The following is a 17,853-nucleotide window of genomic DNA, read 5'->3' as shown; positions in this document are numbered from 1 at the left end:
GCAACAAAATATTCCCATAGATTCTTCTCTCATCTTTATCTGCTTTGGGAATTTCTAAGAAAAGAATCGTCAGGCAAAAACCAGTTCTACAGCATCATCAACAAACCACTCTTACAATTCATACATTATCACTATAAATGGGCTAAAATATGATGAAGTTGGAACACACTCTTAGAAAACTTGGCATTTTTCTAATACCTTAAATAGATGAAATACTGTTTCAATTCGATGCTAAACACCTTCCTCGCTAAACAATCAAATCTTTATGTAAGATAAGGGAATCTTTATGGGAAGTTAAAATATGATGGCATTAGTTCAGCAAGAATAATGGGGAGATTAAATTTGAGTTTAAACTCCTCATACTTTTTTACTTGCCTGTCTCAAGAGCACTCTGTGAATGGTTTATTTTGAGTATTTGACCTAAATAGTAACAGATTTAATAACTTCTTTTGTTTCAAAGGATTTTACTATGACTGCTCAGATTGACCCACTTATACTGACAGAGTAATACAACTAGCATCTACTGATTTCATCTGCTTGTCCATCACAGTTTTAATTATCTGTGAAGCACCAAGAGGTTCCCCATCTAACTTTCTGAATAAGGTATTTAAGGCTTGCAAAAAGGTTGGTCAAGTTTCCAAGGTGTACAGTCTCAGATAATCTAGCCATTCCACAGATAGAACACTTAAAGCAATAAATCAGACATACTGTATTTGATGTTGGCAGAGAGAAATATATCACATGTGCTGCAAGTTACACATGACTAATAAATTTGGACTCACTATTCACTCAATGTAAGATTTCTTGTGCTTATGCAGAGCAAATCTTTACCTGGACATGAGTACAGCAGTGGTAACAAGAGTGTAATTGTGTGGTAGTCCAAGGGCATTAAATCACTGTATGTCCTGAAGAGGAGAGAAAGGAGAAGGGGAAAAGGGAGGAGAAGGGAAGATGGGACAAGTTAAGAAGTGAACATAAGGTTTTTGTTTAGGGTTTTTAAACTATTGACCACTTCTTTTTGCGTTAGCAAAGTCAAATCAATAGGTTGCATGGAGGGAGGTCTCAAAATGAGTTCTAATGGCTTAGCAAAGCCTACGCTAAAACTCTTTTTAGATTTGAAGTTGATTTGTACACTGATCTTAATATAAGTTATGTGCTTGTTTCTTGCATTTCCTAATGATCCCTTATACTATTATAGTGTACATGGCCATTAGAACTGCCATTCACAATAGACAGAATGCAGTAATCACTTGGAAGTTCAAGGGAAAACAAAGCACTTCACATTTATTTTATGCACTTAAATAACCTAGCACAACTAGATCAAAACATTATAATAGTGCATACAATATTAGAAACAGCCTTTTTTAAAAGTGGAAAAAGTACACCATCTACCAATCTGTTCATTAAAAAGCAGATCTCTTAGAAGCCTGTACTACTCCTCATCATCAACAATTGGAAATAAGCTACTGATTTAAAGATTCAAATGCTGTTTGTTGCTTTATGCAAAGACTAATTCTGAAATGTAAAAATTCGATAATTCAGCTTTTGCACAGTACAGTTTTTCAGGGAATAAGTTAAAAGGTTATTTAACTGCTGTACTTTTTGCTGATTCTAATATGAGTGAAAAAGCACATCTCTACTTCTGGATTTTTAAATGAAATACTACTATAGCAAGGACACTTTGTCACGTGGAATAACATTGAGAACAGGTATGATAGTTTTGATTTAGGCCAAATTCCCAAGTATATTTTGACAATCTGATTGGTGTAATAATGTAACTTCATTTTCCATTGATCTGTCATCTGATTCTTCACGTTCGCTTTTTTTCTTCTCCAAATACTGAATTTTCCTTTTACTGTAGCAACTCTGTGTATTGCTTTGAAAATTAGACATATTTAGTATGATACATGAAACAGTCATTTCAGAACATTTTTTATGAATGATTCAAGTTTAAGTAATAGAAGACATACAGTGCTTACAGGCATTCTGTGTTGTGCTTCACTGCAGAGGAAAACAGGCTTTTTTTTGTTAGTAAACAAAAGCTATAGGAAGTATTTTCAGTCAAAGGGCAGCCAAAATTGTAAATACAACAAAATCAAACACTGTGCCAAATATTTGTGTCACATATGTATTTTGATCTAGTTAAATACACAAATTTTTATTTCCAGACTATCTTCTGAGATTTTTGTACTCCAGGAACTTCTTACAAATCCCAGAACTGTTAGAATCTATTATGAAAATAACATCCCATTAAGAAAATAAGATGCATAGGAGCTAGGAGACAGCTTTCTAACAATCTCAGTCTCACATCACTCATTGACTGCTAAGGATTAACTCCTTATTTTCTACTGACTGTTGGGCAGTGAGAGTTGATACATGTGAATACATCCTCTTGTCTGTACTAAAGTATTACTTGCATCCCACATATTCCAGTATCTGGTCATCAAAAGAACATAACTATCCTGTTCATTCCCATCCTAGATGTTACACCAGTCATTAGAAGTATATAGCATGACACTGACTCAGAAAGATGGCCAAGCAATGGCACCCAAGCAATGTACAGACACTTACAAAGAACAAATGCTCCTTTTTCTTTTTTTCAGAGAATAGGGTTATAGCTGCACCCAAAGTAAAACTAAGCAGAGTATTAGTAGTAATATAAATGAGTCTCAAACTGCAAATACTCTTCTTCCTAGCTACACAGAGGTAGACAGAAGGAAGAGTTTGAGGAAGGTCTAAAGAAAGTGAGAGAATACTTTTTTTAATATATCCTAGAGTTTCTCAACTGTGTGAAATTTTCAAGTTTTTCCTCTTGCAGAGTGTTTTTCTTTCCTTTCTGGAGGAGGCATTAACATTCCTCCCTTTCCAAATACTGCCAAAATTTCAAATAAGTAAATAAATATTGAGGCTTTACCCAGGGATAACATATTTCCACTCCTAACTCAAAGCTGTTTACAAATATTCATTAGAATTTAGGACAGCCACGGAAGTTAAGTCAGTGTTATTCTACTGAAAAAGTTAAATACCAAAGGTTAAGTGTCCCACCTGAGGTTATACAATGAGTTTGCTGCACATTGGGAACCCCAAGTTTTAGTGCTTAGTTTCCTGCTTGCTGTATAATTGTTACCCACACACTTCCAGCATTCTAAGCAGCCAGGTAGGAAAAAAAGAAGAATCAAGTGGCCATAGAACAACACAAGTTATTTTCTCAATTAATATAATTACTTAAAATTTGTATAGCTGAACAAGTTCACAAAATGGATTTGAAAATCAAATACAAACTGGACACTTCAAAAGACTAAGTATGCTAAAAACACTTGCCTAAAGAACATTATTACTCCTCTACTGCCTAGAGAGAACAAACAATACTATTATCTACTGCTCAAATGCCGTTAATGAAGAAAGGTAGAATAATTTATCATTGCATAATTAGCACAGTTAATTAATACAGCTAAGCATGCTTTAACGATTCTGGATAATAGTTTCCTATCACTAGAGAATACTTTGGAATCAGAAAATAATTGTCTAAATAATTTTTGATTAAGTCTTTGATCAAGCTGATCAACATTTATAGAAGGGATAGATCTAAATGCCCATGCAATGAATGACATCTTGCTTTATTTAACTGTCCACTGTTCATGTTTTTTCTAATCCTAGGGTAGAATACTGTTTTTAATTAAGCTAATGAGATTTTTAACCTTACTAGTATTGGAGCCAAGATATCAAGCTGATTGAAGCACAAGTTCTGCTCTTGCCACTCCTTCTCTTTTGCTTTCATCAACATTTAGTCATTAACTCATTTAACTTTTTACCAGCATTTTCCAGTCCTCTTGTCAGGCTCCTCTGTCTTTACATTTAAAAAAACCGCCTTATTTATCCCCACAGTTTCAGTCATGGATTTGAATGCTGTGCATTTCCACGAGCCCTTTCCTTCATGTCCAGGCTAATCCATCAGCTGTCTCTGAGAACTTCTGAGCACTGTACTTCCATATTGGACCCAAGGATTTTGATTTTTAACACATGACTGTGCTATAAAGTTGGAGCAATGTAACTGACACCAAAGACACGTACTTTTCTCTCACTCGAGTAGGTCCAATGCCAAGATTTTTAAGACAGTTCCTTCCAAATTCTTCTCCATTTCCTTATATAAAACATTCTGTAATTCTGTACTTGTTGGGCAACTTCATTCCTTTAGCTGTACCACTGGGTAACAGATTACCCAAAGAAAACTGTTAGGAATGCACCTTTCATTTTTTGTTTGCTATTAGTAAATGAATAGACTGTTAAGAGGGAACTTTTGTAGAATCTGAGATCAAGCAAAGCTCCTGTGTACATCTCATTAGAGGATGCTACTATAAAATCATGTTGCTGAAGAGGTTTCTCAGCAACTTTCAAACCTCAATAAGACTATTCTCAGAACTTATCAAATGTAGTAATCATGTATGCAGTTATGAGTTTACATGCTTTACTTGTCTTTTCAGCTGAAAACACCACCTGCTTTCAACTCTAAATTTACAACATTCTCTTTCATTCTGTCCAAGAAACATTGCCCTTCTTTCTTTAAAGCTTCCATGGCGCCTTTCCTACCTTAATTTGATACTAACATATCGCATATGCTCATTAACAGAACGCTTTGATATGTTCTCTTCCTGCTAGCAGTCAACCTAAGGAAAAGTTCTCTGAAGAAGGCTTTACTAGTGACTGTTTGTAAGGCTGTATAAACTTATGCTGATAATAAAATGCAACAGCATTTTAAAATGTATAATATTTAGTATAGTATTTAGTATAATAGTATTTGGTATATTTTCAATAGAGACAGCTGCTGCCAATCACACAAGTAAATAACCTACTTAACTAAGCTCTGACACGGTCCTCCGTTTGGAGGGAGAGGGCATGGGGAGGAAAAAATAGTCCTTTACTTGGTGTAAACTATTACCCTTACTCCCTGGGAGTTTTCTTTGTAAACACATAGATTTTTATTTTTATCCCCCTGCTTCTCCATTGACCTTGGTGTCTGCAGAGATGTTGTATTTACATTCTCACTCCCTTCTGCTGCTGCTGCAGTTTAGCATCTGCACAGCAAATTCTTCCTATTCTCAAATACGTTAATCACAGGGGCGTTACCTCCACCACTAGTTGGCTCAGCCTTGGTGAGCAGCAGGTCCATCTTAGAGCCAACTGGCACTGGCCCTGTCAGATACAGGTGAAGCTTCCATAAACCTTTCACAGAAGCCACCCCTGTAGAACGCCTGCTACTCACTCAAGCCCACTACACATTATATACAATGGCTGATTGTAATTCAAATACCTCTACAGTGAATTTCCAGCATCCATACAGCAAAGTGTTGACAGAGACAGAACCGAGGTCCTGTTTCCCTGACAGCTGGAACAGCCAAAACTGCAGTGCAAGGTTTTCTTGCATACTGTCATAGTAAAAGATGACAGAAAATAATATCTTGATTAATAGAATTTTTTTAGTAAGTCAAGAAAAATGCACGTTTATGAAATCAGCTGTTCCAACATCAAAAGAAGCAGCAAATACCTCATAATATTGTACAGTCCCTGTGTAGACATTACTACAGCTTCTGTTTCACCTCCAAATCATGAAGAAAAAGGCCATATCATTCTGGAGTAAAATCACTCTACAGAAAAGGCCACATGCTTCTACATATTACCTACGTATTCATTTAGGACAATGTATGTAATCCTACATTTACTCTCACACTGCAACTTCCTTATGCAGACTTCTTAATTAGGACTATAATTTTGCTTACTATCCTCTATCTATAAATGTCTCCAAAGAAAGTGGGGCATTTGCTGGTGAATAAAGTTACCTCTCTGTCATTCTGTCAGCAGTCACCACTCACACGGCTGACTTGTCAGAAGCAAGGCCATCCTGGCTCCCCAGCTGCCACAATTCTTAACCCTATATGTGATCTTCATCCAACACCTAGCAGGAGGTGCCTGAAGGCACCTGGAGACAGCAAAGTCTTAAGCTGTTGCAATGGGAGCTCATGTAGGGATATTTTCAGATGAGATACTGCATGAGAAAGGCAGACAGCTATCTCCTATTCACCATGTATGGATGAGTTTTAGAAAGTAAGAATAGTCACAAGGTAAAAAAACCTCTCAAGTTTACTAGGAATCTTTATGAAATCTATTTTGTCCTTTCTTTCCATTGCCATTTCATAGGGAAAAAAAAAACCAAACAGTAACAAAGCTGCAACCTCTAATTTCTTCTTGAGACTAAGCTTACTGCATTAAAGCCAGCCCCCACAATTGTGCCATCTGGTGCCTAGACTGTCATGTATACAGAAAAGAGATTGTTACATTCTTCAACTACCACGGTCAAACTTTCCAGGCAAAAGCATCAGCATTTTATGACAAGGAAAGCAATCAAATGTAAGGGAACTTGGCAAGAAAGATTTAAAACACATTCAAAACACACGTTGTTACACCTACCACATTCAGTTGTACCAATGACTCTTGAAAACAGAATTTGTCATTTCCATTAAGATGTGTTGTTTAAACTAAGTATCTATTGTATCTGTAGAGCTCTACAGACATCCTGTTGTACATCCACAGTACGTGGCAATGAAAACACTTTAAAACTGCTATTAAAAATTACTTATTCTCTGAAGAAATTGTAATTCATTGAAAGTTTAGAGCTTTGTTTTCCAAACCAGAAAAACTAGAGGTCTGAACTTTAGTTGATTCTTCTTCTAAGGATTATATGTTACGTAGGGAAAAAAAAATATGCCAGTTTAACAAAGGACTATCTTGTGAAAGAAGGATTCTCTACAGTCATAACCAACTTGTTAGAAGTTAAACACAAGCCTTAAAATGCTTGCTTTCTTCCAATGCTGTATTATCTACCTAGGTAAATAATTTCTTTGTATTATTTTTAAGTGTACTTTACAGATGGTAACAATATTGCACTGAGTTCTGCTCCCCCCACAAAACAAGAAAGGTGTTCATGAAGTGGAGCAAGTCCAGGGAAGAATGCCAGCGTTTCGAGTGACTGGAGTATGTAATTTATATGGAGAAATGAAGAAACTGGGCTTGTTTAACCTGTTGAAGAAGTGGCTTAGTGGGAGCTAGCGGTGATCTTCTTGTACTTAAGATGCTACTAGAAAAGAGGAAGATGGGTTTTTAGTGAGAGGTGAGTGAGAAATCATAGGTGCAAACCGATGTGCATTAAGAACTGATCAGAAATGAGGTGAGTCATGTCACCAAAACACCATGAGGACAAATAATGCTGAAGAGGCTGGTGAATTTTGCATGTTTTTAAGATTTAACTGCACAAAGCCCTTAGCAACCTGGTCTCTGTTCAGTGCTGAAGCTCGGTTTCAGTGAGCTCCAGAGGCCCTTTCCAGCCTTGATGGTCTGTGACTCTATAATATTCTTAATTTAGGAAACAAACTCATAAAGTGAACACATCATGAAAGCTTTGTAAGCTGAGCACTTGGGTTAAAAAGTCACAGTTTTTAAAAGTAGAAAATTCATCTCAGCTTGTAAGTTTAAAGCCAAGTTCAAAGCTTCAATAAGGCAGAGGCTATATTGCGCCTGCACATGTGTGCAGATTGCAGAGGACCAGCGAACATCACTGCAATGGGGTCTTTGCTACAGTCATGTTGATGACAGAATAAAAGGAACTCACACAGAAATGGTATGCCAAGGAAAGCAGCATGGGCTTTCTTGCTTCTTCAAGTCTTACAATACAGACTATCTGAGGGAACAGAAAATGTCCAAAATGCAGTTCTAGAGGGAAGAAATCTACAGGAACGAGAAGCATAGCTTAACAAATGTAACAAGCACAAGCTCTAACATAATTCCCAAGGCACTATTGCAAGCTTATGTGTTTCCAAACATACAATTTCACAGTGCTGACTTAGTAATGGTCCCTTAAAAATATTATAATAAACTCAAAAGAAAACAACTCTGTCCTTTAGTATAATGGAAACAGAAAACAACACATGGGAAGGAGTGGTGACCTCTAACACCCAAGAGTTCACCTCTCCACTGCTCACAGACACATTCCCATGTCCTCTAAACCAATGCTGACATATTTTTCCAGTGAGGACTTTATCTTTTGTTTGACAGGCTAGCAAGCATGGCATTCAATTGTGCCTATCCTATAGATACATGGCTAATGACCAACTTTAATTGTGTGCATCTGATACTTAGATACATAATATGTTATTCTGTCTGAAAAATGTCATAAAACAGCAAACATATTGGCATAAAACAGAAAAAAATCAAAACCTAAAGTTGTTATAATGATCTATATATCAAATCCTTCCATTTCTATTTGCAATGAAGAATATAGGACAGATAGTAGGTATGATCCCACAGAAGTCAAGGAGAGGGAAGAGGGCAATGTTTCCTCTCTGTTATATTTCATTCAAAGCAGAGGTCATTCTCTATGTGTGGAGAATACAGCGTACTAGACCTGGGTATACAGATGGAACAGCCATAGAACTGTGTTCCTGGGATCAGCATAGGGAAAGTTTTGGTTCCCCAGGACTGTCCAAGTGTCCTGGCAAATCAGGAAGCAGTTTGTTCATTGTTACCAGAGGAAGTTTTTAAGTAATTGTCACAGAAAGCACTGTTGTCCTTTGAATATGTCAGAAAACCAATTTAAATGTTATAGGATTTTTTGTTTATTTTACTTTCCAGGTTTTACCTTACATAGATTCTTATTCTCGAGGAAAACCCAACAGAATTGGAACCAGCCTCTGATGAGAGCATCACCTACTGTAACTGTATCAAAGAGCTGTGATAGCTTAGTGTAAAAAGCAAACAAACTAACTAAATACTAAACCTTTTCCCCAGCATCTTCACTTTCCTACAAGTTCTTCAAAGAGCTGCACACCATCTCTGGAGGATTTGGGACAATTTCTGCCAGCAGAAATTGTTTCAGGAGAAATTGTGAAAGAAGGAATACTTAGATATATTACATGAACTACCATTGGTAGTTTTTGAGGTATGTAAAGTCAATAAAGTTTCCTCATTACCCATCACCTTTGTAACTTGCCTTTTTGGCAGTTATATCTGAAATGAGTTCTGGCTTAATGGTAACATGCACCCCAATCCCCTGGACAAAGACTACTTTAAGTAACATCCACATCTTACTACATCTTTCACAAATGATTTTATAAATGCTCCATTTTTTAAAGTAGTTCTTCACAAAGCACTGCAATCCTAACTTAATACGTGAAGTTACTGAGAAGAGCACAGTTGCAAAGCAAACCTGCTATTAGAAGCCTCCCTTAAAAAGCTTCTGCCTTAGAGGCAGTGGCAAGAACAGTCTCCTATCTCTGTACCTCTCAGAACAGGAAGGAAACTGGGAACGAACACTATAAATGCCTTATTATCCTGGAGTGAAATCAATAAACTATGAACAGTTTTAACCTAATTTACTGGGAAACAGAATTGGAAAAATATCTGCCAAAGCTTTTCATATACATTAAGAGCCATCAGATAGAAAATTTAGGTCAATACAGAGACACACAATGACCTGCAGGTACAATGATACCAGGTACATATACCATTACCAGTTTACTCACTTGTCCAAATTACCTCAGTCATTTCTAACCTGCATCATATCTTTTCTGAAATATTAAAACAAAAATCAAGAAGTAAAGGAAACTTATGTCTTGATGCTGTTCTCAGTGGTATGCACATATCACCCTTCAAAAGCAAATCCTGCATTAACAGCGGTTGACACTGCAGCTACCAATGCCCAGAGGTCCTGGATCTCCAAGCTCAGGCTGGGGCTAGGCATGGCAATTGCCCTCAGTACTGACAAGAGAACTCTAGGTTCATCAGAATTCAAGCACACAATTGTCAGTATGTAAGACTCTGGCTACTATCCCCAAAAAAACCCCTGCAGCAACCTAAAATGCAACTGAATTTATGTAGGTTGAGTATCTTCTATTTGGAAATAGTGAGCCTTCTGCAGAAAATAAAACTAGTTACCTCATTTCCTGTAAATAACTTAAAGGAAAGTTATATACTCACAGAATATCTTGATCGAATCCTTAGTTTTCCAGTTGGATTGGTTTAAACTTTTAGAACTAATAATGGTTCTTAGAAATTCCTGTTTGAACAAGCAAATTTTCCCCTCTGTTTTGCATGTTCGCTTCTTTGTTTAACCATCTGAAATGTTTTACAATTCAGTATAAAAAACTTAACATGAGGCTACTGGAATACTTTCCAATAATCAAGGCTACAGAATTAGGAAATGTCCCATTTAGAAATTGAGTTTTGAGTTATAAAATTGAAATACAAATTGATCCATAGTTCCATGACTCCATTTAGACTGCACTAATATTAGTCCTGACACAGTGCATCAGCAGACAGATGGTCCGATCAGTGCTTCAAATGGGTCTGATTTTAAAACTGTCATTCGACATGAAATTGTGATATATCAGTTAATTCAATTTTTTTAAAAATAAGAATAAAAATGTTTCTTAAAGTTAATTTTTATACAGAGAGACTTATTCATACCTCCTAAGAATTTCAGAAATCAGATAAGTCTAAGGATAAGTCTACTTATCTATGTAGAACCAGACTAATCCTCACTTTGCTAAGTAACATAATTTATCAGAAAGACCAAAAGCATGTTTCCTTCTAATTCCCATTAAGAACTGCAGTATGGAAAAGCAAGGTGTCATATCACGAAAAGTACCCACAAATTCTATTAGAACATACACACATTAGATTATAAATGCTGTGTTCAAGCTCCATGGTTAAACCAAGCTTCCTTGACTCATATTAGAGTCTTGTATAGTAATAAAAGACAGAGAGACAACAATTGAAATATATTCAGGGCAACAGAGAATTTTGCTCTACATCAGTGTGTGATAAAAAGCAAACTGAGTAACACTGAAAGTGCCCAGAACAGATGTAATGGACAACTAGGTACCAAATTTGTAATGCTGCAGGTAAAAAGACCTTTTTTAGAAAAAGAAATAAAAGGGAAACAATAAAGTTCAGAGTACAGTGTACATATTTCACAGCATTATAGTGAAAACAATGTAGCATTTTCTTTTTTCCCATTTATTATCAAAACTTCATTAACATTCCTGGGTTATAGCTACTTGATTTTGACCCATTTTTCCCTCTCAGCTTTTATAAGCTTCTTAATTTTGCCTGTTCCCCAAACCCATCTGTTTTTCTGGAAATCCTGCTCCTTCATTTCTCTTGGTTTCACAAATTCTAGGTGGAGTTGCATTTGAAACAATCTACAGTTCTCTTTAGAAATCAATCCAGCTTGGGGTAACAGCACAGATTTGCAGAATTCAGCTATTCCTCATGTGCATTTCCAAAATTACTGAAAATTAATGAGTTTCTACCGTGTATATTTATATGCAACTCTTTGAAGTAATCATTACTAGCCAGTAAAAGTCACTTGAAGAAATGAGTTGAAAGAAAAATAGCTTATATACTAACCCCGTATCTGCAGTACCATTCAATACCACTTCTAACTGTTGTCTTGGATCCAAAAAGCATTAATAGACCAAAGTCTACATCCAACATGCAATGCTGACCAAAATTATGAATTTTTAAGTATGTTGAGCATGCCTTAAAAAGTGAAGTCTAAAGACTTTCCCTCCCTGGAAGGTAACTTTTTTGTACCAAGTCTCAATTCCCCGTTGTCTCAAAATAAATAAGATTTCATGCACAATTGAGTTCATCAGCCTCAAATCGATAAAAGCATTAAAATCAAACTTTAGAAAGAGCATAGTTAACCAATCTGATTATTACTGCAAGTCTTGTAAGAACACAGATGTGCTGAATATGACATTTAGTTCTTGTGAAAGGCACTTTGAAAGGTTTTTAGGCATTACTAGAATGCTTTCAGAACATGTACAGCCACTTACAAATAGTATTCAGGTGCTTTACCCAAATTGAAAAGGAGGCTTTTTCATAGCATTAGTTTTATAATGAGTCTTTTCAGGTAAATTTCAAAGAATGTATGGTTCACATACTTTAAACTGCATTCACTTCTCATTCAGTATTTGACAGAGCTAATGCTTCATTGTTTCTAAAGAGTCTACACAAAGGAAAATATTTCTTTTCTTATTCAAAAAATATTTAACTAAAATTCTGTTTTGCTTTGTTTTCACACTGAGGATTGGATTTGACACTATAACAGAGAAATGCAGCCTGTGTTAGTTAATGTGATTTTAATTATTGTAGTCACAAGTGTCCTTGTTTTTTATTTTAAAGAATTTAAGACGACCTAAATTTTGAAATATGGCTGATTATTAACGCTGATAGAAGAGCTTTTCTTCCAACAAATGCTGTTTCGTCATCCAAGCAATTGAAAGAATTACTGATAGGTGAGTTAATGCTGGCGGTGTGCAGGTTTGAATCCAAATGTGGACACAAATGCGTGTTTTCCAAAGCCTACAAAACCATGAGCATAGCTTTTTTAAGCTATATGAAATGCTAATGAGAAGGTCAAAGTTATTGTTTTCTTTTTAGGTGTTATAAATCTTATGTTTTCTTGTAAGAGATATCAGAACCTACTTTCTGTTTAACAGTGCAAGATTAATAAACACTTTTCAAGTGTCACAATCTACTCTGTAGATCTTCAGACCTAGTTTTATCTTCTTCACACAAAGCTAATGATGATTATCAGCTCTGCAGCTCCTATAAATCACTTCACCTCCATAGAATTGACAGAGGTAGGATGATTTGCATCAGCTGAGAATTCTGCCAGTATCTGCCCCTAAGCAGGGTTAGCATCATAATTTTGAAAGCTCTCTTTCAGTGAATTTGGAAAGTTGCACACCAGTAAAGGTTTTGGTTTTATCAAAAATACATTTGCATTAAAATTTAAATACAGCATTTAGAATTTCAGTCAATTCATCACACTACAGTTACATATCAGCTGATTCTAAGTATCTGAGCAACAGGGAACAATATAACCTCAATGTCATTAGACACACTCCATATTTAGACTATATGTGCAAACTCAGGTGTATGCACATTTTAAACTCTAAAAACTGGAGAGTGGTGAACTGTCATATTACATGATAATATAAGCAAACACATAGCTCTCAGAAAGAGATCTGTATCACATCCTAGTCTGTAATTCTGTAAATGCCTCTCCCTTTCTTAAACTTCAAATACACTTAAAAAACAGCCAAACAATGCTGATGTCCTACCATCAGAACTTTCAGTTCTCATGCATGGGGCTTCCTCCTCTTGTCTCCCACATTTACTGCTTCCTAGTAAGTATCAAAGGTAGACGGAACTGTTTCTAACAACAGGCTTACTCCACCAAGCATCCTGTTTGCAGCAGTGACAATAAGTAGAAACCCAGAGATTATGAAGAACAGAGTATGTAGATCTGGTACATCCAACCTCAGAGTCTTTTTAGCTTCAGATATATTTAAAGCGATTTGAGGTTACTCAAGCCAAAAGTACTTATCAGTTTGCTCTGGAGCCTATGTCAAATTTTAACAGCCATAGTATGCATTGGCATGGAGGCCCACGAGCCCAGAGCATCTGCTATACAAAGATGCAGTTTCATTTGCTCATTTTAACTCTAATTTGAACCTTACTTGATCATGTGAGGATGGGACAGGCTTGAAAATAGCGTGGACTTAATTTTTTTAATAGAACATATTATATAATATGGAGGGTTAGGTGAGATGACCTGCAGAGATCCCTTCCAATTTCAACCACTGTGATTTTGTGTTTTTTATCTCTAAAATCATATACTCCTAAAAAACTATTATGAAGAAATGTGAACAATTCCCTGTGTACATAGAAGATAGAAATACAAAATGAGATGTAAGATTTGAACCCAGAACTCTTAGTGCTTCATTGCAGAACTTGAAATTAGTTGCTTTAATGTTTCTCTAAGGAGACAAGGACCAATATGTAGGCATCTCATTGCGTGCAAGCTTTAGCTTAGTTTTCTTTCAACTCCAGATTTTTTCTCCTTATTTCCCCTTACACTTGACATACACAAATATTCAAGTGCAGAACACTTTTTTTTTTCATTATCGAGTATAGGAAGAAGAGACAATCAATTCTGAAGATGGAATGAGAAACTATATAGTAATTTAATGTGTAGTTTTTGGTAAAAAACCTTCAAATGTGTTATTATTTGACATATTTTTAATTTGACTAGATACAAAATATTTTCTTCAGATTCTTTCCAGAATCTGTTGAAGGCTTTAAAACCTCTCATAGACCTCCAAAGGCAATTACAGCAGAGGAGTTTTTCAGATTTACACCTGACTGAGATGGAAAGGTCTGTGTACATCAAATATTAAAAACAAACTCACTATAAATAACCTCTAACTGAAGCACATACCCAGTGACAACTAACATGTTTTCTTCTTTTTCTCTCAGTCTTGCCCCTTGACATCTCAGTGTGAAAACAGTAAAAGAAAAGCTGCAATATATATCTATAGAATGACCTAAAATTTTCCAGTTCTCATGATGTTACCAGCAAAGGAAATGCACAGGCCTGTATGTGAACATTACCTTCACATTACAGTTTCCATAAACAAAAATTACCAGAAAATAGAGCGGTGTTGACTATAATATAATCCTGCTACATAATCTCTAACAAGAGATTTGATTTTTAATGCTATAAAAAATAAGACCATTCAATATCTCTCCTAAAATATTTGTAAATTATATCATAGATTAAGAGGTGGCCTTAACTATCTGAGCACCACTTGATATTTGCTTTATGTTAATAGACATTCTCTCGAGTAGCTGTGCTTGAATATGTTATAAAGAATAAAAGGAAACACTATTTAGCAGTGTTTTTAAAACTCTGAATAATTTCCATAATTTGTGACAGTCGGCAGATTTTGATAGTATCTCACATTGATTTTTATGTTTCAAGATGACAATCATTACACTATTATCTGCAGTTTGAGCAGTGGAACCTAACCTCCTAATTAGGATGAAAAACTGTTCCAGTTGCCACCCCAGTAAGTCACAACAAGTCAATAATTTTAATAAGAATTCATTTTAAAAACTCTACAAGGTTGTACTGCAAGTTATTCTGGCACGTCTATTGATTAACACTCGGTATTACATCCTATAAAGGATTCATTAAATAAAGCATCAATCTAAATGTAATAGTTTGGTATTTCTTTATTTTTTTTTTTTAAACCTACTGTGAAGTGAATAAAATTCCAGAAATCACTGCAAGATTATTAAGGTGCAGTACCTTCTGATTGCATCTGTTAACTTCACACTACACTTGAGAGAAAGGCAATGGAAGATTTCACATAGCTATCCTAAAAGGATATATGACTAAGAAAGCTGGTATTTCCATTGTATATCAGCAGGAAATAATTTCAACAAGTCTCACAAATATAAATATAAAATATAATATAAAATATAAAATACCTGGTTGCTGCACATACAGCATCAGTTACTTCTTGATTACTACAATCCCTGTTTGTTGCCACTACATGCACATTTTTTCTTTTTAGGAACATGTAAACTCGAATATGTGCACTAAAACCATGAGATTTCTTCATTTTCCATTTTATGCTTGATTTTGGAAGGACACCACTAATTGAAAAGGCAACATTTTATTTTGAGAGTCACTAAAAACAGTAACATTTATTAACATGGCATCTACCAAGACAAACTTGGAAACCATTAATATTAGCTATAATATCATTATATCTTTTGAACAAAACAGCTCCTATTTCCAGTAGTCTGAATGAAAAAGCTTCTTACATTAATATATGAGGTTTACCACGTCAGAAGTATCTTTCCTCGATATAAACGTACTCTTACAGCTCTGAACAAGTTTCAATAGAAAAATAAATTTAAGTAAAAGCTTCAGAGTGATGCAGTTGTAAATGTACAAACACACATACAAATCTGAGAGCCGATGCTAGGTGGCAGTACTGTGTAGTTAAACACCAAAGATTTCACTGCATCAGATTCACTTCAGGCATTTTTCAAAACAACCAGTTCTAACATTTTGAATAATAATTTAGACAATAAACAGATCTCCTCTTTCCCCTCTAGTTTCACCTCCTGAGAACTATATTTCTTAGACAGAAAAGGTCTCAAAATTGCATTTCCAATCCATAAACCTGTGTTCTAGCACAGCAGCATTATATGAAACAGTTCACAAAACAGAAGCCACTTTGTTTGCATCCTGCAGAAATCCATCCTTATTCCTTGGCATTACGCAACTTTTAACTTCAGTGTACGTTCTGACCTCACTTTTCTCTGCATCTCAGAAACAGAATTATTTTGTGTTTGAAGTATGTTCTATTAAAATGTGGTTTAGCCTCAAAATGTATTTGGTTCAAGAGCTCATTTTGAATTGCTTAATCCTTTAAATGATACTTCTTATAACAAGTCACACGTTCACCACAGAGTACTTCTAATTAATTGTAGCTGCCACAGATAATCAAGGGTTACATGTATTTTCCTATATAGATTTTTGAGAATGTATCTCACTTGGTAAAATGTTTATTTCCAGAGGAAAACTTGTTTGGTTCAAAGAGTTTACATTATAATTCAAAAAAACTTTCCCAAGGTAAGCCAGTCTATTCAAAAAGCATCGGTGACAGAAAGGTGTTAGGAAAAGTTTCAGTATTGTTATATCTACAGTAACTACAATAACACACAATGTCATTTAAATTCAACTTATTCAACAGTCAGTACTGCTTATATATTATGCAGTGTATGTAAATAATACAGTGAGGATTTCTTCTTCATTTAAGCACACATCCAAATGGGGATACAGAGGAGCTCTTGCTATAATATTAATACAAGAACAACATATTTGTTTTTACTGTGAAACAGACTGTTAAGGACCTGAGAATCACAGATTATGTATGAAGAGGTATCAAACCTCTCTTCCCAGGTTTTATTAATGATGCACATACATTTACTGTATGAGTTACAGAGTACTGAGACATACAGAGACCCAACTCAATAGAAAAGCACAGTCAATTGATAGGCCTCAATCACAGTGCTGAGACTTACAGAGCTAGCAACAGGACAAGGGGTAATGGGATGAAGCTGGAACACAAAAAGTTCCACTTAAACATAAGAAAAAACTATTTCACTGTTCAGGTGAAGGAGCCCTGGCACAGGCTGCCCAGAGGGGTTGTGGAGGCTCCTTCCTTGGAGGTCTTCAAGACCTGCCTGGACATGTTCCTATGTGACCTGATCTAGGTGAATCTGCTTCTGCAGGGGGGTTGGACTAGATGAGCTCTAAAGGTCCCTTCCCGACCCCTACCATTCTATGATTCTATGAAAGTAGAGGACACGTGGCTGTACCCTTGGTGTCAGAAGTAAGCATAAACAATTACTTTGTCTAACTGACTTTATCATTTATTTCTAAGAGGTTAATTTAATGTTCTAGTACTCATATCACATTTCTCTTTCCAGTTCTGACCATCACTCCACATATCATTAATCAACAATTCCATTTTTTTGGGGTTTTCTAGTGCAGAATGTGTACTCTGGTGTACAAATGTATCTAATGAATCCTCTACAACATCAGAGTCAGTTTCAAATACATGTATCGATTGTTTCTAATTCTACAACATGGACTGAAGAAACTAATTGTGTCACTGGAACACAGTAAGAACTACTTAGCGTGATGCTGTCTAGTCATAAAAACAATATAATCTGCAGATATGTTAAATAATAGAGAGGATGATTCTATTTTGGTGTATCATATTAACATTTACATGTAAGAGTGCTAATTTCTGCTACTATGGTTCATCATTTGGTGACTTTAATGCCTCCCTGAATTCTTCTAAGGCACATGAGGAAAGTTACTTGGGAACAAATAAAAAAGAGGTTTGTAAACAACCTACATCTGCT

The sequence above is a fragment of the Colius striatus genome, chromosome 9 (assembly GCF_028858725.1).
Source record: "Colius striatus isolate bColStr4 chromosome 9, bColStr4.1.hap1, whole genome shotgun sequence".
NCBI lineage: Eukaryota > Metazoa > Chordata > Aves > Coliiformes > Coliidae > Colius > Colius striatus.
This window is presented reverse-complemented; position numbering follows the sequence as displayed.